At 45.3% G+C, this 23,977-nt stretch overlaps 1 protein-coding gene across 1 annotated transcript in view; it reads right to left on the bottom strand.

Moving 5' to 3' along the window:
- The window catches only part of GAREM1 (GRB2 associated regulator of MAPK1 subtype 1), a 157,271-nt gene that overhangs the window by 132,469 nt on the left and 825 nt on the right, over window positions 1–23,977 (bottom strand). The gene's annotated exons all lie outside the window — the stretch shown is intronic.

Below are 23,977 nucleotides of genomic sequence, written 5' to 3'. Positions count from 1 at the left end.
GCTGCACAGCGCGACCTGCGATGTATCAGCGGGGGGGGGGAGAAGGGGCTGAAGGCCGGCGACTCACGGCAGGGTCTAGTGCAGTCACTGTACTCTATTACACCGGGCCGCGCTCACACCAGCATTCATATGTAAAGTGTGGCCAATCCATATGTAAAGTGTAGGCAAGGTAGCGCAATCCACTACTCACTATGAAACTCCCGTACTAGCAGGCACTACAGGCTGGCTGGTCACTCACTTTGTCACGGTGCAGGCTCCGCCTGCTTCATTAATAAAGTGGGAGGAGCATGCGCCATGACTAAGTGAGTGACCGGCCAGCCTGCAGTGCCTGCTAGTACGGGAGTTTCATAGTGAGTAGTGGATTGCGCTACCTTGCCTACACTTTACATATGAATACTGGGGTGAGCGGGGCCCGGTATAATAGAGTACAGTGATAGCATCGGGCCCCACCGCGATTTTAACACCAGTTGCCGGCCTACACCCCCTGTATTGGGGGTCACTTTTTGCACAGGGACACTGTTATGGGGAGGGGATCTGTGGACAACACTATAGCATAAGATGCTATATGTGCCATCCACAGATCCCCCCATAACAGTGCCATCCACAGATCCCCCCCATAACAGTGCCATCCACAGATCCCCCCATAACAGTGCCATCCACAGATCCCCCATTAGTTCAAAACCCACCAAAAGCACACCTTGTGGTTCAAAATTATTTTTTCTTATTTTCTTCCTCAAACACCTAGGTGCGTCTTATGGGCACCTAGTGCATCTTATGGGCAGGTGCGTCTTATGGGATGAAAAAGACGGTAATTAAATCTCCCCTCAGTCGTCTTTTTTCTAAAGTGAATAACCCTAATTTTGATAATATTTCAGGGTACTATAGTTCCCTCATTCCAGTTATTACTTTAGTTGCCCTAAGAGAGAGAGAGAAAAAAATAAAATAAAGCAGTTGGCACTATACAGTGCAATTTTATTAAATAACTCAGTGGCTGTACTAAATGTTTTATTACATGCAATTACAAATGTTTTCAAATCCAAGTGCTGGCTTGAAAAACTTTTTTTTTGTTGCTCCACCCCTTTAAGCAGTTCCCAGAATATATAATGTTTTTTTTTAACACTGTATAAATGAATAGACATCTTATCTTTATGACTGCTCCCTAATAGGCTTTGCAAGAACATAGATAGCTCTTTTATATTAACCTTTATTTATAGAGCACCAACGTATTCCGCAGGGCTTTATCTAAGAAAATCTCACATAACATAGAACCAGACAAGCTGCATGAGCCAGTCACCAGCCAATATCTGTAGAGCTTCTGAGTCCCTGGTGTGGTGGATAGCGTTAGATGGTGTATCAGGTTCTGAAGAATAAGTTTGAATGGAGAAGAGTTAGATTAGAGGAAGTGATAGGACACTAAAAAAAATATGTGTATTTAGGGAGTGACCAAAACTGTGGATGTTGTGAATTAACCTAACTGGGTAGGGTATTCCAGAGAACTGGTGCAGTCTTGGAGATAGGAGTGAGGTTTAGATTTTGGTTAAATTTTATATACTGGAGACACATAGATCGATAGAGAGATTATTAATTCTCGACTTAGAACTAAAAAGACATGTTAAGGTGATATTTTTTTAAGGCTGCCATCAGCCAGGCGTATTATTCCTGCTAATGATTGTTCTTCCCTGATTTTAGCCAACTCTGCAGAAAGATTGAGCCTATTTCACAGACAAGTCATCAATTAAGTCTTCAATTCCTCGGTTTCTAAAGATCTAGAATCAATAATGTGACTGTGTCCATGACCTTCAAAGCATGAAGCAGTACTGCGCTGTAGGTACAAACAGTGTCTCCTTATCATCAAAATGTGGTACATTTCTGTGTGATGACAAAGTAGGGGTAATATCACTCGTCTGGTCACGTCACGATGAGCCAGCAAATGTCCGCACGTCATTAGTTATTTTCACTTATCCTCTACAAAACATCTTTTAAAACCAGTCATAAATGTTCTGATAGACCCCATAGATAACTACTGGAAGTACACAAAAACCTAAGTGTGTGTGGAATACTCATGTCCATCTGAAATGTAATAAATAACTTGCATAAAAGAAAACCCTGAAGAACCGCTCAAACAGTAAGAAAGCCACCTAGCCCGAGACTGTAGACATTGATCTGGCTGCATTCTCCCTAGATGCTGGAATAAGGAACCCTCCCAAGTAAACCCAATACTTCCCTAGATCAGGACCGTCTAAGAAATATGGAATGTTCAGCTGACTCTTTACAGAAAAGTAATAATTATAGGTTGTTCCTGTTCGTCTGCCAATACCACAAAACATTACAATGCTAGCATCTGCCACTTGTCTCCCATGTAATTCTACAATACGAGATTTGGCAGCTCCTTTTACACAAAAATACAACAGTTCTAAAATCAGCGATTAACCATTACTTCAACAAATTAATAAATACTGGACCTCAGATTTAAGGAGAATTTTTGAAGGCCAAATGCACAGGACACACCACTCACCTAGACAAGTAGGAGCCATTTAAAAAGATAAGGAAATAAAACGCCTATTAAGTTTCATAGCAATTGATAACGGAAAATTGCAGTTCTACGTTTTATGTTTGTGACTCACTGAATGTTTCAGAAATACTTTCTATGTGACAATGCATTGAGTTCCCTAATCTTGGGGCATTGCTGCCATCATTGTTCTGTGCCTGAGCTCTGCCTATTTTATAACCCTGGGATCTCCGGCGCTCTCTCCTCCTCCAGTGGCGCCATGTACTCATTCCTTTTTATGCACCCACACCATATATGACTTGATAAAGGTCATAATTAGTGTTGAGCAAAGCGAAATTCAGTCCAAAAAATATTAAGAAAATTTCGATTCGGAACCAAGCCAAATTTCCTTGCGCTTCGTGGCAACTAATCACTTTTTCTTAAAATGGTGGCTGTACGTCTTACAAAGTGAAAGTAAGAAGCACAGGAACGCTGCCATGCTGCCAGCCAATCCGCAGATAGCCATCCCCTATAAACTCTATAGAAGCCTAATCCGCGTTAATCCCTGCCATTGTCCTGTGAGCTGAGCACAGGGAGAAACGTGGCAGGCGGTCATGCGCTAGGGACAGTGTTGCTGAATATTGGAGAGGGAGAGTGCAGGTACAGTGCAGGGAGATTTATTCTGCATCACTTATTTATTCCTACATCAGCCATAAATATACAGTTGCAAGAAAAAGTATGTGAACCCTTTGGAATGATATGGATTTCTGCACAAATTGGTCATAAAATGTGATCTGATCTTCATCTAAGTCACAACAATAGACAATCGCAGTCTGCTTAAACTAATAACACACAAAGAATTAAATGTTACCATGTTTTTATTGAACATACCATGTAAACATTCACAGTGCAGGTGGAAAAAGTATGTGAACCCTTGGATTTAATAACTGGTTGAACCTCTATTTGGCAGCAAAAACTTCAACCAAACGTTCCCTGTAGTTGCAGATCAGACTTGCACAACAGTCAGGAGTAATTCTTGACCATTCCTCTATACAGAACTGTTTCAGTTCAGCAATATTCTTGGGATGTCTGGTGTGAATCGCTTTCTTAAAGGGGTTATCCCATCTTAGACAATGGGGGCATATCCCTGAGGTGGGACCAGCACCTACAAGGAGAACGGAGCCGGGGAGAGTTGCGGCTGGAGGACCTTGGGTTTCCTGGGGTCCGTCCACCACCAGGCACAGATCCCCGCCTCTCCTATTGAAGTGAATGGGAGCGCCCTGCGCATGTGCGCCCACTGCTCCCATTAATTTCTATGGGGCCGACAGAAATAGCTGAGCCAGTGCTCGGTCATGATTAAGAACCATCTGGTTCGAAACGCGTAGACCGTATTGGGGCTTGCACCTTGAGGATTTTTCACCGCTGTATATTTGGTTTTGTGGAATAAAACATCGTTAAGAACGAAAAATCGAGGTGCTGGATTTTTTCCTTTCAAATTTACTGTCAAATAATCTGCAGGAGATTGTAGGCCAGAACAGCAATAATATGCATAGTGTCCCCCCACCTAACCAGCCAAACCCCATACCAGCAACATGTCTGTGAAGGTTCTCATTTATCCAGGTCATGGTATATCTGTAAAGAATAAATCAAGGCAACTGGACGTACTGTAGATTTCTTGAAAACGTTTCACTCTTTCTTCCAACAAGCTCTCTGAATTCTGAGTGACTGTACAAAAATTCTGGGAATAAATATGTAACTGAATCAACATCTGGTAATTATACCCAGAGTTGGGTCAAAGGTGTTGATTCATTATCCTAATTGGAGTCAGTAGGTGATAAAGACTTCCCAGAAAAAGGTGTCAAGACAGCATTGTATGTGGCAGACATAGAAGAGCCAAAACCTCTGGTCAAGATTCAGCCGTGTACTTACATCTAAAAGGAACAGGTCACACCTTTGAAGACAGACAAGTACGTGTTTTTGATAAGGAGGTCGATTGGTACAAACGAGGCGTGAAAGAGGCCATCTACGTAAAAATGGAGAAGCCAAGCTTGAATAGAGGCGGGGGGGGGGGGAGGGTTAGACATCTATTGTCTGCCACATACAATTCTGTCTTGACACCTTTTTCTGGGAAGTCTTTATCACCTACTGACTTCAATTAGAATAATGAATCAACACCTTTGACCCAACGCTGGGTATAATTACCAGATGTTGATTCAGTTACATATTTATTCCCAGAATTTTTGGACAATCACTCAGAATTGAGAAAGCTCGTTGGAAGAACAAGCGAAACGTTTTCAAGAAATCTACAGTACGTCCAGTTGCCTTGATTTATTCTTTACAGACATACCAGCAACAGACCCTGTTTAAAGGTGTTGCACAGCCGTTAACAATGCAGAACTACACAGTGCGATCTTTATTATGAACTGAAAGGCAGATGCTAATTGGGTGCCTAGTTAGTCACCGCAGCACAGCCGCTCTGTGTGGCAATACCCTAAGGCCTGGGTATACCAGATTTACAGAGATTCGTGACAAATGAATTAATAACTAATCAAATTTCTTGATTAAAGAGGACCTTTCACCTGAAAATGAAAGTTAAACTAAAGATATGGCCTTACTTACATGCCCCCGATATTGCTTATTCAGTCATTCATTTTTCAATCAGTGCCCCCCGTTTGTCCGCGCTGCCCTCCGGAATATTTGCCGCCTTGTATGCTAATGAGTGATTCGGCTCAACTGGGTGGGCCTTCAAAAGTTCTCCCGGGCATGTCATTCTTCTCCCTGGCATGGAGCGCATCCAATCAGCGCGCTCCGCTCTTAGCCAGGGAGAAGACGCTCCAGTTCTCGCGAGATGGCGCCGGATAGATGAAATCGCTCCAGTTCTCGCGAATCTCGCGAGAACTGGAGCGTCTTCTCCCTGGCTAAGAGCGGAGCGCGCTGATTGGATGCGCTCCGCGCCAGAGAGAAGAATGACACGCCCGGTAGAACTAATGGCTGACATGGGGGGCTTATGGCCGACATGGGGGTCTGATCTGAGGTCTGATTAACATTGGGGGTCTGATGGCTGGTCTGACCTGAGGTGTAATGGAAAATATTTTTTTCTTATTATCCTCCTCTAAAACCTAGGTGCGTCTTAGAGGGTGAAAAATATGGTCCTCAAACCAGCTATTGTCTGAAGCAGAGAGAAAATACCAGGAACACACAGAGGAGAAGCCAGCTGCTGCAGACGGGACCAGGGCCAGGTGAGCTGCGAGGTGGGGGGGCGCCAAAATGTAGCTTCGCTTGTGTTGGCAAAAAACCTTGCACCGGCCAGTGCACAGGCGCGGTGGTCGGATGGATGTTCTCAGCTGGACACCGGCCGACACTGCGCATGCGCCAGGAGCCTCACCAGCGGTTACGGGAAGGAAAAAATTACGTACGGGCCAGTGCTTTTTCCCTACCCTAAGCGCTGGCGAGGCTCCCGGCGCATGCGCACTCTGCTGTGAAATTTCCCCACCCCCTCGTTGTGCGCCTGCGCAGCACACCTCCTCACGTCATGTCCAGTGCGACCAGATGTGACGAGGGTAGGGAAATCTCACGAGGTAGGTAAACATAACATTACACCGACAAACATGGCGTAGAGCTGAAGAGGAATGGAGTGCTGGACAACTGCAGGGGAGCCCAGACATCCAGTCTGACCTGCACCACAAGGTGATCTACACACTGCACCACACACTGGTGTATGTAGTGCAGGGTGTGTGATGTATGTGCTGCAGTGTGTAGTGAATGCACAGCAGGCTATTATAGCCAAGTAATAAAGTACAGGGAAGATCCGCCATATTGGACTGGACTTTATCCCTTCGCTATAATTGCTTCATGTTATTTAGACCAGTAATGGTTCCCTGCATACCCACCTCTTAGGCCCAGTTCACACCACCACTATTTCTGTTGCTCTGCTCCGTTAGATGAGCAGAACAATGAAAATAATGGAAGTCTTGGATTTTAACGTATACAAAAAAAAAAAAACTGTATGTTAATGGAGGCCTCAGACAGATGACACTCTGGTATCCATCACCATAGAGTTCAATTGTGTGTGTGTGTGTGTGTGTGTAATATATATCTATATATATATATATCTATCTATATATATATATATATATATATATATATATATATCACATATATGCTTGTGTATACTTTTTTTTTTGGGCAGAATGGGAAATCGTAGTGTACCAAGTCTTCTCATCCTGCATCATCCTGATGTCCACCCAGCCTAACTGACAGGAACAGAGCTGGACAGACTCCAATGACTATGATAGAATCCATTCAGTTTCTGTTTGGGATCCTCTTTTTTTTACCAGACAAAAAAGTCCTGCATATAAGGATTTTTTTGTCCAGTCTTTTTAACAAAATCTGTGACGGAGGCTACAAACGTAGATGTGAACAAGTGCAGGCTACGTATTATCCATTTAAAATTACTTCAACTTTCATACTCCCCCTCGGCTAAAAAATACTTACTCTTCCGGGAAAAAATGTAGCACGACCTCTGCACACGACTATTTTTGGTGCAGATCAGATGCGCACCCATTCGTTTCAAAAAATGAGGACAGCACACAGTGTGCTGTCCTCATCTGTATGTCCGTTCCGTCTCCACGTAAAAAAGATAGGACATGTTCTATTTGTCTGTTTTGTGGACAAGAATAGGCATTATTAACATAGTACAGGACATTTGGAAAGGGAAAATGCAGGACACACATGGCCAGTATCTGTGTTTTGTGGATCCGCAATTTGCGCACCTCACGGTTGTGAGCATGAGGCCTAAGACTGAGATCATACATTCAGTTTTTGAAAGTAAAGCAGATCCAAAAAAGGAAGAAATATAAAGAAAGGGCTTAAACATCTCTTTACCGTTAGGCTCACTTCTGGCTTTGGCGCAAAAAAAAAACAAAAAAAAAAAAAACAACACTCTGTGTAATTTCATTCTAACAAGTGTTAAAGAAATTGACGCCACATTGTCCAATTGTCTCTGTGTAGAGAACGTTATATTATACATTCACGGTATCCTGCCAGTCTCTACTTCCTGGTCAGGAAACGACCACTCAGAAGTCACTGGCGACCGCGGGACCCGTCTCTGCCAGTGAATAGCTGAGCGGTTGTTTCCTTCATGTCAAGAGGGAGCAGGAAGTAGAGATAGAAGTCTGAAGTGTTGGCACCATCAGTTTGGTAAGGTGAGCATTACTTTAATATTTTCCGTCACATGGAGCCTTATTAAAAAAAAAAAAATGGTGTGTGTATATATGTATACACATATATACACACACATATACATACACACACACACACACACACAGTACAGACCAAAAGTTTGGACACACCTTCTCATTCAAAGTTTTCTTTATTTTCACGACTATGAAAATTGTAGATTCACACTGAAGGCATCTAAACTATGAATTAACACATGTGGAATTATATACATAACAAAAAAGTGTGAAACAACTGAAAATATGTCATATTCTAGCTTCTTCAAAGTAGCCACCTTTTGCTTTGATTACTGCTTTGCACACCTCTTGGCATTCTCTTGATGAGCTTCAAGAGGTAGTCACCTGAAATGGTTTTCACTTCACAGGTGTGCCCTGTCAGGTTTAATAAGTGGGATTTCTTGCCTTATAAATGGGGTTGGGACCATCAGTTGCGTTGTGGAGAAGTCAGGTGGATACACAGCTTATAGTCCTACTGAATAGACTGTTAGAATTTGTATTATGGCAAGAAAAAAGCAGCTAAGTAAAGAAAAACGAGTGGCCATCATTACTTTAAGAAATGAAGGTCAGTCAGTCCAAAAATTGGGAAAACTTTGAAAGTGTCCCCAAGTGCAGTCACAAAAACCAGCAAGCGCTACAAAGAAACTGGCTCACATGCGGACCGCCCCAGGAAAGGAAGACCAAGAGTCACCTCTGCTGCGGAGGATAAGTTCATCCAAGTCACCAGCCTCAGAAATCGCAGGTTAACAGCAGCTCAGATTAGAGACCAGGTCAATGCCACACAGAGTTCTAGCAGCAGACACATCTCTAGAACAACTGTTAAGAGGAGACTGTGTGAATCAGGCCTTCATGGTAGAATATCTGCTAGGAAACCACTGCTAAGGACAGGCAACAAGCAGAAGAGACTTGTTTGGGCTAAAGAACACAAGGAATGGACATTAGACCAGTGGAAATCTGTGCTTTGGTCTGATGAATCCAAATTTGAGATCTTTGGTTCCAACCACCGTGTCTTTGTGCGACGCAGAAAAGGTGAACGGATGGACTCTACATGCCTGGTTCCCACCGTGAAGTATGGAGGAGGAGGTGTGATGGTGTGGGGGTGCTTTGCTGGTGACACTGTTGGGGATTTATTCAAAATTGAAGGCATACTGAACCAGCATGGCTACCACAGCATCTTGCAGCGGCATGCTATTCCATCCGGTTTGCGTTTAGTTGGACCATCATTTATTTTTCAACAGGACAATGACCCCAAACACACCTCCAGGCTGTAAGGGCTATTTGACCATGAAGGAGAGTGATGGGGTGCTGCACCAGATGACCTGGCCTCCACAGTCACTGGACCTGAACCCAATCGAGATGGTTTGGGGTGAGCTGGACCGCAGAGTGAAGGCAAAAGGGCCAACAAGTGCTAAGCATCTCTGGGAACTCCTTCAAGACTGTTGGAAGACCATTTCAGGTGACTACCTCTTGAAGCTCATCAAGAGAATGCCAAGAGTGTGCAAAGCAGTAATCAAAGCAAAAGGTGGCTACTTTGAAGAAGCTAGAATATGACATATTTTCAGTTGTTTCACACTTTTTTGTTATGTATATAATTCCACATGTGTTAATTCATAGTTTTGATGCCTTCAGTGTGAATCTACAATTTTCATAGTCATGAAAATAAAGAAAACTCGTTGAATGAGAAGGTGTGTCCAAACTTTTGGTCTATACTGTATATATTTTAAAACATGACGGCACAAAAAAAAAAATCCAGCCCATTTTAATTGCAAATATGCTCGTGCGAAGACGGCCCAAGGCCTAGTTCACCCTTCTGTGATTTGGTCAGTGACTGAGGCAAAACCAGGAGTGGAGCCTACATAGAGATCAGGTATGATGGAAAGATGTGCTCCTCTTCTGTGTTTCTAACCCGCTTATGGTTTTGGTTCACAATCACTGAAGTGTGAACCAGGCCTAAAGAAAAAAAACTCCCTTGTAGGGTTGTTGCAGGTATCGAAATTTCGATACCCAATCGATACCTTTTCTCGGTATCGATACAATACCAGGATTTCTATTTTTTTTATAATGGGCTGCGCTGCTGCACAGGGGAGAAGGAAGCAGTCTCTCCCTCCCCCCCTGTGCCGTGCTGTCAGTAAAGAGGGGCGGGCGCACTGCGCCACCAATGATAGGAGGACCTTTCATAGGTCCGGACTTTGTTAAGTAGCAGGCTACATAGAGCGGCGCCCAGGGATTTCCCTGCACTATTATTCCTGGGCGCCGCTCCATTCGCCTGCTGTGGCCCAGTTACAGTCTCCTGCTTCGTATGCTAATTACTACTATCTGCACACCAGGGAAGAGACATCAGCTTCTCTCCTGGGCGTTCCTTCTCCCTGGCTGTAGCGCTGTCCAATCGCAGCGCAGAACGTCACAGCCAGGGAGAAGGAACGCCCAGGAGAGAAGCTGATGTCTCCTCCCAATTGCTCCGATAGTAGTAATTAGATTAAGGAGCAGGAGACGATAACTGGGCTACAGCGGGCGAACGGAGCGGCGCCCAGGAATAATAGTAAGTGCAGGGAGATCTCTGGGCACCGCTCTATGTAGCCCGCTAACTTAAAGTCCGAATCCATGAAAGGGCGTCTTTAACTTTTAATACAGGAGGCAGGTGCCAGCAGCAGAATCACATAGCTGGCACCCTGCCTCTGACAGGGAGCTGCGATTAGCGGCAGTTAACCCCTCAGGTGCGGCACCTGAGGGGGTTAACTGCCGCTGATCTGCTGCCGACACCCGCCTCCTGTATTAAAGGTTAATTATCATTGGTGGTGCAGTGCGCCCCCCCCTCAACCCACCCAGTATTAAAATCATTGGTGGCAGTGGGCCACAGGGTCCCCTCCCCTTCTCGTTGGTGGCAGTGGCAGCTTCTGATCGGAGCCCCAGCAGTGTAATCCTGGGGCTCTGATCGGTTACCATGGCAGCCAGGACGCTACTGAAGCCCAGGCTGCCATGGTCAGCTTCCTGCTTGCTGCTGTGTGTACTATGCACAGGTCAGCAGAGAGAGTGTAAAGTCCTATTCACCCTAATAGAGATCGATTAGGGTGAATAGAACAAGGTATGAAAAGATCCCAGGTTCTACCCCCTAAGAGGGGAAATCGTTATTAATTTAAAAGACAAAAAAAAACAAAAAAAAACAAAAAAAAAAAACACCAAAATATTAAGTATAAATCACCCCCTTTCCCAATTTTACATAAAAAATATATAAACAATAAATAAACATATCACCACGTCCGAAAAGTCCAAACTATTAAAATAGTTTAAAAATGCGGTGAATGCTGGAACAGAAAAAAATATATAATGTAAAATAAAAACTGCACGATTCGCATTTTTTAAAATGCGGAATGCACGTGGCTTTTTTGGCGTTTTATATTTTTTTCACGTGGTATCGAATATCGCAATACTTTTTTATGGTATCAAAATCAAATCAAAAATTTGTATCGCAACAACTCTACTCCCTTGTAATGAGCTCCTCAGACATCTCCTGAATACGTGTCGTACACGTGGATGAGAAATGCCTTTAAGTCCCTGTAATGAGTTTTCCCTCACCTTTTTGACACCATCACAGTGTGACCAGTCAAGTTATTACGCGCGTCCTTCTCGTCTTTCTACATCCTGCATTGTTATCCTACCATCAAATGCGCCTCATACCGCATGACACAGCAAAGCGCAGGGTGAACACAGACATACATTTAATTGTACCTAAGTGATATCAAGCTTACATATCCTGAAAAGGTTATAGAAGGGAAAAAAAAAAAAAAAAGTTAGTGAGTGGAACGTAATTGCTCACCCCAAAAAATGAAAGCAACAGCAACAAAGGACAACCATTTACAACATGCAATTTTTGGACGTTGAGTGTTATTATAGATAAAGCTACCTTTTACACGCATTTAGCGGTTAGTGTTCTTTTGTGCTTTAAATGATTGTAACTACATAGCTGGAAAGTTATTATGTCGCTTATAATGTAAGTCTGCCCCTCCCCGCGTCATTTTTAAAGTTAAATTGTGGGTTGCCAAGGGAACAGCACAGCAGTATGCAGAGCACCACGCACAGTCCTTAAAGAGGACCTTTCACTGGTTCTGAGATTACAGTATTAATACCTGGCACCATAGGGCATGTTTAGGAGATGTCATATCACAACTTCTCTTTTTTAGATCCACTGCTCCGTTGGGTCACCGTGCCTATTCTTTTTTGCTGCCATGTATGCTAATCAATAGCATCGGTACAGGGAGGAGGAGACGGCTGTGTTTCTCAGGGGGTGTCTCCTTCTCCCTGGCAGTGAGCTGTCCAATCACAGCGGATCGCGTCACTGCCATTGAGGAAAAAAAAAAAAAGCTCACCAATCACAGCCAAGGAGAAGGAGAGGCCCCTTGAGAAACATGGCTGTCCCCTCCTCCCTGTACCGATGCTATTGATTAGCATACAGGGCACCAAAAGAGAACGGGGGGCACAATGCTGCAATGGAGCAGCGGATCTGAAGAACAAATGGCGATATGACATCTCCTAAACATGACCCACAGTGCCAAGTATTAAGATTGTAATCTCAGAACTGGTGAAAGGTCCTCTTTAAAGTGAAAGGGTCCTACTAGATGGGCAGATATTTGTCATTAACATGCGATGATTTGGAGAGTCGCTTGCGTTAAAAATTTGTACAGTAAGGGTACTGCCACACATTGCACTGTGCTGTACTTTCAGTGCAGCAAAAAAACATTCCATTTATCGTGCATTTTCTCCCAGCAAAGGAAAGGCATACAGAAAAAATAAATAACAGTACATTACAAAATAGAGTTACACTTAAAACGGTTTTCCGAAATCTTTATACTGATTACCTATTCTCTGGATAGGTTATCAGTATCTTATCGTGGGGGTCCGACACCCAGGACCCCCGCCGAACAGCTCAATAGCATTATGTAAGTGACATACCCCCATTGTCTACAATCTTTGTAAAATAAAATATTGAATATTTTAGACAAAAATGTGTTAGCCCCATAGCCTTAGACCGATTTTCCATTTTTCTTTCCGATTCTAGATTTATTCTATTTCCTGAACATGATTATGTGGGCGGCCATCTTGCCTGAGCTGCTCTTAACAGCAGCCACATGCTCTGTGACCTGTGAAGAGGTCAGGAGGGAGTAGATAAGCTGTGATATCACCTGTTGTAAAGAATTAGTCCTGAGTTATCAATATATAGGTAATATTTGTCATTGTATTTCTGCCTGTAATGATAAGGAGATGACTGCAGTAAAGTGATCAGAGACTAAGAAGAAGTGGTGAATATTATTAGATGCCCTAGCCAGTGCGAAAACCGCAGGATCTTTTAATTTTATTTATTTTTTAATATAGATAGTGAAATGCAAAAATTTAAAACAACATTACCACAAATTCTTTAAAAACACGTTTAACGTAAAGACATGATTTGCTCAATAGGTCATTTTTCTGACAGTCATGACCTTCCCTTTTTTTGTGTCAGGCATAAAAGCTGAATAACCAGTAAACCATAAGTGAGAGACAAAAGCTTGTGGAACACCTTTAGGCTCTATATACGGTATACGTTTCACGTGAAACCTGCAGTACAATACTGTATGTAGTGCGGTTATATGTTAGCTTTCCGTCTTTTACGGTCTTGACCTGCATGTTCTGGACTTTAAGACAATGAAACAATAGATATTCACTGCCCACAACTGCCAAGGTCACATTCTCCACAAATATCAGAAGCCACACAATTTAACATTTCTTACTCAGATTAATCAACACACATTACTCACCTAGTTACAAGATGATGGTAAATGATTAGGGTACTTTCACACTTGCGGCAGGACGGATCCGACAGGATGTTCACCCTGTCGGATCCGTCCTTCCGCTGTTTCGCCTGTGCCGCCCCCATTGACTATAATGGGGACGGGGGTGGTGCTCCGGCGCAGTACGGCAGTGCACAGCGAAAGGCCGCCGGACTAAAAGTCCTGCATGTCCGACTTTTTAGTCCGGCAGCCTCTGACCGCGAACTGCCGTACTGCGCCGGAGCGCCATCTCCATTATAGTCAATTACAGCGAAAGGACGGATCTGACAGGGTGAACAGCCTGTCGGATCCGTCCTGCCGCAAGTGTGAATGTAGCCTAATTCATTTGGTTTGGTTATTGGTTTTCTGCACCCCCCCCCCCCCCCCACCACCACACTTCCCCCAATTCTGAAGGACTTACCTGCTTTCCAGTGGCAGCTCCTTCTCCTGCAGGCCTATGATGCTCCGCTGGGCTCCGACGATGTCAACATCCAGTTTGACTGGCCACAGCGGTGTCTGGCTCCTGTGATGTCATGGGAAATGGTCACATGACTCAAGGGGAGCCGAACACCGCTGAGGCCAGCGATTGGCTGCGGCAATGTCAAACCGTATGTTGACATCGATGGAGTCCAGCGGAGCATTGCAGGCCTGGAGCAGAATGAGTGGGGAGCCAGCACCAAGAAATCATCTTGGGGTTTGCCAAAACCACCCCCATTCTTGCACAACCCCTTTAACTACAGGGTGTTATTTTGGTGGAATTCCCAGTTTTAGGGCTCATGCACACGAACGTATTTCGTTTCAGTGTCCGTTCCGGTTTTTTAGCGGCCCGTATGTGGAACCATTTACTTTAATAGGTCTACTAAAATAAACTGAAATTACTCAGTGTGCATTGAATTCCGTTTTCGTATATCCGCATGGTCGTTCCGCAAAAAAGATAGAACATAAAAAAAAAGAAAAAAAAAGATAGAACGAACATATATGTCTGTTTTGCGGACAAGGACAGGCATTGTTACAGTGGATCCGCCAAAAAAAATGGATGCAATATGGATCATGTAATCCGTATTTTTTGCAGACCGCAAAATACATACAGTCATGTGCATGAGCCTTAAAATGAAGACATAAGTATTCCGTTAAATAATTTACTGAACAGCACAGCAATAGCGTCTTATGAAAGTCCAGCACACTTTACCACAGTGAGTCCAGCACTTTGGTACTCTGGTCACACTGGTATCATGGCTTCCATTTACATACCTCCCAACCGTCTTAGATCCGGCGGGACAGTCCCGAATTGCAGTGGCCGTCCCGTTACGGTATGTCCCGCTTTCTGGCAGCTGTCTCTGCTTCCATAGGACTTACCTGCTTTCGATAGGAAGCAGAGACAGTTGCCTGTATTATGCTGAAGCAGACAGCCGGCATCGACACCTTTATTAGTGCATTGTGCTCATTTTAAGCTAAAGATAATTTTTTCAATTGGTCTTTATTAACAATATGGAATCCTTTTTTCTGTACAGAGCCGAGATGCTCTACTAGCTGCCTGTGGATTTTATGTCTTTTCCGTCATCTGGGCAGACAGGCTCCTTATCTCTTTTCTCTGACATTATAAAGACTCATTATAGCTCAGTCCTTATCTTACTGATAAGAATGTGGCTTAAATAAGTGTTTATGACCTCTCAGTAGTTTAGAGATGAGGTTTATTAGATGACTGACACAAAGTGCTGCCATGCACTTTTCACACAGCCCCATTCACTTCTATGGGGTCAGTGTTGCGTGAAAAATGCAGAATATAGAATATGCTGCAATTTTCATGCAAGGAAGAAGTGATGCGTGAAAAACAACGCTCATGTACTCAGACGTATTGAAATGAATGGGTCCGGATTCAGTGCGCATCACGCATTGCACCCGCTCAGAAAACTCGCTCGTGTGAAAGGGGCCTTATTCCTCCTTTAGACTTATGAATAAATCGACAACTGGGAGTTACCATTTCCCTTTTTATAGGGGAGTGTCCGTACAGAGTGACAATGTTAGCTCTGAATGGACAGTGTAAAACTGTGTAGGGCACCCGGCACCTGGTAACACCCAGTTGTCAATTTACTCATATTTCTAGGAGGAATAACAGACAAACAGATCCAAGAGACGATGATCCAGAATATAGTATAATACAAGGGTTGACTAATGCCTCATTCACACGTCAGTGTTCGGTCAGTGATTTTAAGCCAAAATCAGGTGCGGCTCTAAACACAGAACAGGAGCAGATCTTTTCCTTACACCTTATGTCTGTGGAGGCTAAAAATCACTGATTGAAATCACTGACCAAAACACTGATGTGTGAATGAGGCTTAAAACAGACAAGTCAGGAGAACGGACAGATCCTCTATGATCCCTGAGACCACACTGTAATGGATGAGGAGAAGAAACGCTCTTCTACAACCACCCTGATCAATGTCCAGCAGGTTAAATTGCTGCGCTATATTACGTCTAACCATCTGAAGCACTAAGAGTGATCATATAACACATCATCCTATACGAGATTAGGACCCTGCGTTGATTCCATAACAGAGACCAGGAAACCATGCAATGATGCAGATTTCCTGGCACTGCCTCTTTATATGCAGAGAAATCAATGTCTGTAGTCACCCAGCGCATTCATTTCCTCCGTACTGCGCTGTAAAGCTATATACACAGTACAATTATTTACCAGGCTGCATCTTCATATAAATGAAGGCCAACAGCTTCACTGGACATTTGTGGTGCGTCTGAAAGAAGCCTTCCCTTTACTGCCCCTTCCTCAGATTCTTGCCCCCTTCTGACGTGGGCGCTCTCTGTTCTTGAAGATGGTCAGTCCAGACTAGGAGCACTTCCCACCGGCAATCCGTGTGGTAACAGTGGGAGGACTATATCGAACAAGCTTCTCTGCTTTTTATGACAAAAACAGCATCAACTATAATGTATGCACATTTTACTGCGGCCAAACTCCAGAAGAAAGGAATGCTGCAGATGTTAGGCCGGGTTCACACGGGACAGAAAATCCAGCTGTAAAAAAAAAGAAAGAAAAAAAACTACGCAGCAAAATCGCACGCGTTACACATGGTTTTTGCTGCAGAAAAGCCAGCAGATTTCACCCTCTCCATTGAGAAGGGTAAAATCTGCTGGATTAATAGACATGCTGCCGATTTCTCATCAGCAATATAACAGCTTTTTTTTTTTTACGCAGCATGTGAATGTGAATTCTGAAATCCTCACCCACTTTGCTGGTACTGTACAACACTGTAAATTTGCAGCACAAAAATCTGCAGCTAATCAGTCACGTGTGACCACGGCCTAAGGCCTCATGCACACGACCGTTGTGTGCATCCGTGTCTGTTGTTCCGTTTTCCGTGATTTTCTGCGGACCCATTGACTTTCAATGGGTCCATTGAAAACTCGGAAAATGCACCATTGTTCATCCGCGTCCGTGATTCCTGTCAGTCAAAAAAATATGACCTGTTCTATTTTTTGTCGGACAACGGTTCACGGACCCATTCAAGTCAATGGGTCTGTGAAAAAACACGGATGCACACAAGATTGTCATCTGCGTCAGTGATCCGTGTCCGTAGGCTACTTTCATACAGACGGATCCGAAGATCCGTCTGCATAAAAGATTTCGTGAAAACTCAGATCCGACAGTATATTCTAACAGAGGCGTTCCCATAGTGATGGGGACGCTTCAAGTTAGAATATACTACGAACTGTGTACATGACTGCCCCCTGCTGCCTAGCAGCACCCGATCTCTACTGCGCCCCCCCCCCCCTCTACTGTATTAATTTCATTGGTGGCCAGTGCGGGGCCCCCCCTCCCTCCCTCTACTGTATTAATTTCATTGGTGGCCAGTGCGCCCCGGCCCCCCCTCCCTCCCTCTACTGTATTAATTTCATTGGTGGCCAGTGCGCCCCGGCCCCCCCTCCCTCCCTTTACTGTATTAATTTCATTGGTAGCCAGAGTGCGGCCCCCCCGCCTCCCTCTACTGTATTAATTTCATTGGTGCCCCCGCCCCCCCCCATCATTGGTGGCAGCAGAGAGTTCCGATCAGAGTCCCAGTTTAATCGCTGGGGCTCTGATCGGTGACCATGGCAACCAGGACGCTACTGCAGTCCTGGCTGCCATGGTTACTTAGCAATATTGGAAGCATTATACTTACCTGCTGTGCTCTCTGTGACCGGCCGGGCGCTCCTCCTACTGGTAAGTGAAAGGTTTGTGCGGCGCATTGCTTAAAGGGAACCTGTCACCGGGATTTTGTGTATAGAGCTGAGGACATAGGCTGCTAGATGGCCGCTAGCACATCCGCAATACCCAGTCCCCATAGCTCTGTGTGCTTTTATTGTGTATAAAAAACGATTTGATACATATGCAAATTAACCTGAGATGAGTCCTGTATGTGAGATGAGTCAGGGACAGGACTCATCTCAGGTTAATTTGCATATGTATCAAATCGTTTTTTTTGACACAATAAAAGCACACAGAGCTATGGGGACTGGGTATTGCGGATGTGCTAGCGGTGATCTAGCAGCCCATGTCCTCAGCTCTATACACAAAATCCCGGTGACAGGTTCCCTTTAAAGCACAGACCTGTCACTTACCAGTAGGAGGAGCGCCCGGCCGGTCACAGACAGCGCAGCAGGTAAGTATAATGCTTCTAATATTGCTAAGTAACCATGGCAACCAGGACTGCAGTAGCCTCCTGGTTGCCATGGTTACCGATCGGAGCCCCAGCGATTAAACTGGTACTCCGATCTGCCAGGATTCGGTGAGACAAACACTGAGGCCCATTTTCCAGCAGACCGTGCGCCTACAATTAAATGTACTCCAGCTCCGAGCTACAGCAGATTTCAGTCGTCATTTACACTAGTGAATGTGCCATAGGCGGTGGCCCCGCCCACACCATGCCCCTGCCACTCCCCCTTTTCGAAAAGTGGCAAGGGTGGCATACAAACACCACATTCGCCTAAATTTAAGTGAAGTGGCATCCAAATGTCGCAAACCATGGATTTGTAACTTTTTTTCCTGCCAATTTCTGGCATAGAGGGTCATAGTAAATAACCCCTAATGTCCTGTTTCGCAGCAGAACACGGCCTAGGATTTCTCTGATAAGCAAAGTTTAAAGTGGCGAGTAACCACCTCTACAGGAGCTGTAATGGTGAGGTGCAAATACATACATTAAATGAACTCTGACCAGACCTGACTAATGTGTATGGGGGTCTCCTTCCTCTCTCCCTACTCAGAACACATTCACGCCCTGCCACCATGTCTGAACTTACCTGTATTAAAACCCTTATGTGCAGCCGCTACTACAGGGATCAACAACCTCCGGCACTCCAGCTGCTCTGAAACTACAACTCCCAGCATGCAAACATGCCCGGCTGTTCTCACAACTCCCACAGAAGTGAATGGAGCATCCTGGGAGTTGTAGTTTCAGAACATCTGGAGTGCCTGAGGTTGCTGATCCCTGCTCTAGTATACGGTAAGAGGTCAATGAAGGGTCCTGTGCCCATGTAGACACTGCATAAGGTGGAAATTTACACTAGCTAGTGCCCACCATGTCCTAAGTATACATGGCACCATCATAAAAAAACGCATGAAGAAACGCCTTGTAAAGCTTAGATATTATCAATGCCTTGCCCAAGGCATGAAAACACTACGTAAAATGTCTTAAAGGGGTTCTCTAGGAATAAAGACTTTTTATCTAATGCCCGCAGCCTGCCTTCGTAAATAAAGGATTCATACTTCCTGGCCCTCCACGCTGGCTCCCCCATGTCCACATTCCAGTCTCCAGACGGTTGATTTACATCCGCCACTGCATGGGACTGGTCACATGCCCTGCTGCAGCCAATAACTGGCTTCAGAGGTGATGTGCCGCTTGTGGCCAAGTCACCGCTAAAGGCAGTTATTGGCTGCAGCGGAGCATGTGACCAGTCCCATGCAGCACCGGATGTAAACAGTCAAGGGACTGGAATATGGACATGGGGGAGCCGGCGAGGAGGACTGGAGGACTTCTATTTACGGAGGCTGGCTGTGGGCATTAGAGAGAAAAAAAAAAAAAAGTGTTTATTCCCAAACCTGTCCAGCACAGATCAGCTCCAGAGAAGGATCATATTACACATGTCACTACAAGTCTATGGAGAGGGGAGGAGTGAGCAGGAGCTGAATGAGGCACACAAACTGCACAGCTAAATAGGAAGTTTATATCTCAGCACAAGTGCTTCACTCACAACTATGCAGGTCAGTACTAGAGACGAGCAAATCAATTCTAACAAACCAATTTGTCTCATTAGCCAGACTTCCTCAGCTGTGGGGGGCTGTCTTAATAGGTGAAGAAGCGCCCACCTGCCATATGATTGACATCCTGCACAGGACACTGACAAAGCCCAAATTCAGCTACTGCACCAGCACCGCTACTCTTCTGAGCAGCGGCATGTGCACAGTAGCTGCTCCCAAACCAGAAGATGAAAAAGTCTTGCTAAACTAGACTCGATTTGCTCATCGCTAGTCAGTACCTCTCTGTAACGTCCTCCGTGATCCTGGGGCTACTTCTCATTGAATAAAACAAGGTTAGGAAGCAGATTCTCCTCTACTTTCTGTACGCAGTGGATGGCAGCTAGTCTCCACCACCTTCTCGAAGAAAACTGCAAACTAGACATTCAGCATGCACAGCGGGAAAACTGCTAAAGAAATGTCAGATACAAGTCACATAGGGGCCACAAATCATGTTATTGCTCATGTACACCCACTGTGTTATCGATTAATGCAAAGTTTGTTGAAAGGTTAGGTACGCTGTAATTAGATTTTCTAAATCTCATGTACATGGTGTGTTTTTTTTATGATTTTGAAATCTGCAGATTTACTACTGCTTGTGGGGAATTTCAGTGCAGATCTCACCCTTTGCAAAGAGCTTCAAAATCAAGTAACTAAATGCAGACTTGTGGAAACGCAGCAAAAACTGCACAAAAAGCCACATAAACTACACTGCCGTGTGCACACCGCCTGAGGCTTCAGTCACACCTCCAACGAGAGCGTCCTATATTATGTACCAAGAACTGCACTGGATCTCATCACAGCAGACAGGACAGTCTTCCTCACTTCCCCTGGACAGGGTATGGTCATGGTCTTGGTACAGAATACCCAGCTCTTCTGTGACAAGCGCGTGGACGATGCCATGACTGCAGCAACAGACATCATTCATTACCGGACCAATGCAAAATCCAAAATCGTGTCACTGCTGAAGAACCCGTCGTGGGCCAATTACCTGCAGCAGCACTACAAATCGGCAGTGCCGGGCACTGCACTTAGTGGGCATCCATTACAGGTGCAAACTATTATATGCCAGCAGGCAGAATACAGAAGACAGGTCTGTCAGGAGCTGCCACATCCAAGTCACCTGATTGAGAAAAGCTGGGTTAGAGCCAGCCAATATCGCTGTGGTGGCACCATACCACAGGGCACAGCTGTATGATGATGCCAGCAGCACACAGATAACAGTGAACCTCTGAACCCAGCTGCCATGAAAAATGTGAGCAGCACTGTCAGGGCCCCGCTCTATGGACACTCTGGCTGGCACCACTGCTGGTATGACATAGTGAGTGCCCAGGTGCCATCAGGAGTCCAGCAGTGCCCCCTGGCTTGACCTGCAGACAGTGCTATAAATAGCCAGGACGTGCAGTCTGCTGGTATGTGCGGCGCTAGCAGGGGGCACACATGTATGTGCGGCTGTCTGTACACAGTGCGGCTGCCTGTACCCGGTACACCTGCGGCTGCCTGTACCCGGTACACCTGCGGCTGCCTGTACGGCTGTCTGTACCCTGCATACGTACAGCTGTCTGTACCCTGCATACGTACACTGCATACGCACGGCTGTCTGTACACTGCATACGCACGGCTGTCTGTACACTGCATACGCACGGCTGTCTGTACACTGCATACGCACGGCTGTCTGTACACTGCATACGCACGGCTGTCTGTACACAGTGCGGCTGCCTGTACCCGGTACACCTGCGGCTGCCTGTACGGCTGTCTGTACCCTGCATACGTACAGCTGTCTGTACCCTGCATACGTACACTGCATACGCACGGCTGTCTGTACACTGCATACGCACGGCTGTCTGTACACTGCATACGCACGGCTGTCTGTACACTGCATACGCACGGCTGTCTGTACACTGTATATGTACACTGTATATGCACACTGTATACCTACGGCTGTCTGTACCCTGTATATGTACACTGTATACCTACGGCTGTCTGTACCCTGTATACCTACGGCTGTCTGTACCCTGTATACCTACGGCTGTCTGTACCCTGTATACCTACGGCTGTCTGTACACTGTATACCTACGGCTGTCTGTACACTGTATACCTACGGCTGTCTGTACACTGTATACCTACGGCTGTCTGTACACTGTATACCTACGGCTGTCTGTACACTGTATACCTACGGCTGTCTGTACACTGTATACCTACGGCTGTCTGTACACTGTATACCTACGGCTGTCTGTACACTGTATACCTACGGCTGTCTGTACACTGTATACCTACGGCTGTCTGTACACTGTATACCTACGGCTGTCTGTACACTGTATACCTACGGCTGTCTGTACACTGTATACCTACGGCTGTCTGTACACTGTATACCTACGGCTGTCTGTACACTGTATACCTACGGCTGTCTGTACACTGTATACCTACGGCTGTCTGTACACTGTATACCTACGGCTGTCTGTACACTGTATACCTACGGCTGTCTGTACACTGTATACCTACGGCTGTCTGTACACTGTATACCTACGGCTGTCTGTACACTGTATACCTACGGCTGTCTGTACACTGTATACCTACGGCTGTCTGTACACTGTATACCTACGGCTGTCTGTACACTGTATACCTACGGCTGTCTGTACACTGTATACCTACGGCTGTCTGTACACTGTATACCTACGGCTGTCTGTACACTGTATACCTACGGCTGTCTGTACACTGTATACCTACGGCTGTCTGTACACTGTATACCTACGGCTGTCTGTACACTGTATACCTACGGCTGTCTGTACACTGTATACCTACGGCTGTCTGTACACTGTATACCTACGGCTGTCTGTACACTGTATACCTACGGCTGTCTGTACACTGTATACCTACGGCTGTCTGTACACTGTATACCTACGGCTGTCTGTACACTGTATACCTACGGCTGTCTGTACACTGTATACCTACGGCTGTCTGTACACTGTATACCTCGGCTGTCTGTACACTGTATACCTACGGCTGTCTGTACACTGTATACCTACGGCTGTCTGTACACTGTATACCTACGGCTGTCTGTACACTGTATACCTACGGCTGTCTGTACACTGTATACCTACGGCTGTCTGTACACTGTATACCTACGGCTGTCTGTACACTGTATACCTACGGCTGTCTGTACACTGTATACCTACGGCTGTCTGTACACTGTATACCTACGGCTGTCTGTACACTGTATACCTACGGCTGTCTGTACACTGTATACCTACGGCTGTCTGTACACTGTATACCTACGGCTGTCTGTACACTGTATACCTACGGCTGTCTGTACACTGTATACCTACGGCTGTCTGTACACTGTATACCTACGGCTGTCTGTACACTGTATACCTACGGCTGTCTGTACACTGTATACCTACGGCTGTCTGTACACTGTATACCTACGGCTGTCTGTACACTGTATACCTACGGCTGTCTGTACACTGTATACCTACGGCTGGCTGTACACTGTATACCTACGGCTGTCTGTACACTGTATACTACGGCTGTCTGTACACTGTATACCTACGGCTGTCTGTACACTGTATACCTACGGCTGTCTGTACACTGTATACCTACGGCTGTCTGTACACTGTATACCTACGGCTGTCTGTACACTGTATACCTACGGCTGTCTGTACACTGTATACCTACGGCTGTCTGTACCCTGTATATGCACACTGTCTGTACCCTGTATATGCACACTGTCTGTACCCTGTATATGCACACTGTCTGTACCCTGTATATGCACACTGTCTGTACCCTGTATATGCACACTGTCTGTACCCTGTATATGCACACTGTCTGTACCCTGTATATGCACACTGTCTGTACCCTGTATATGCACACTGTCTGTACCCTGTATATGCACACTGTCTGTACCCTGTATATGCACACTGTCTGTACCCTGTATATGCACACTGTCTGTACCCTGTATATGCACACTGTCTGTACCCTGTATATGCACACTGTCTGTACCCTGTATATGCACACTGTCTGTACCCTGTATATGCACACTGTCTGTACCCTGTATATGCACACTGTCTGTACCCTGTATATGCACACTGTCTGTACACTGTATATGCACACTGTCTGTACACTGTATATGCACGGCTGTCTGTACACTGTATATGCACGGCTGTCTGTA

This window comes from Bufo gargarizans, chromosome 5 (genome assembly GCF_014858855.1).
Source record: "Bufo gargarizans isolate SCDJY-AF-19 chromosome 5, ASM1485885v1, whole genome shotgun sequence".
NCBI lineage: Eukaryota > Metazoa > Chordata > Amphibia > Anura > Bufonidae > Bufo > Bufo gargarizans.
The sequence above is the reverse complement of the archived record's forward strand: the minus strand, read 5'-3'. Positions and strand labels throughout refer to the sequence as shown.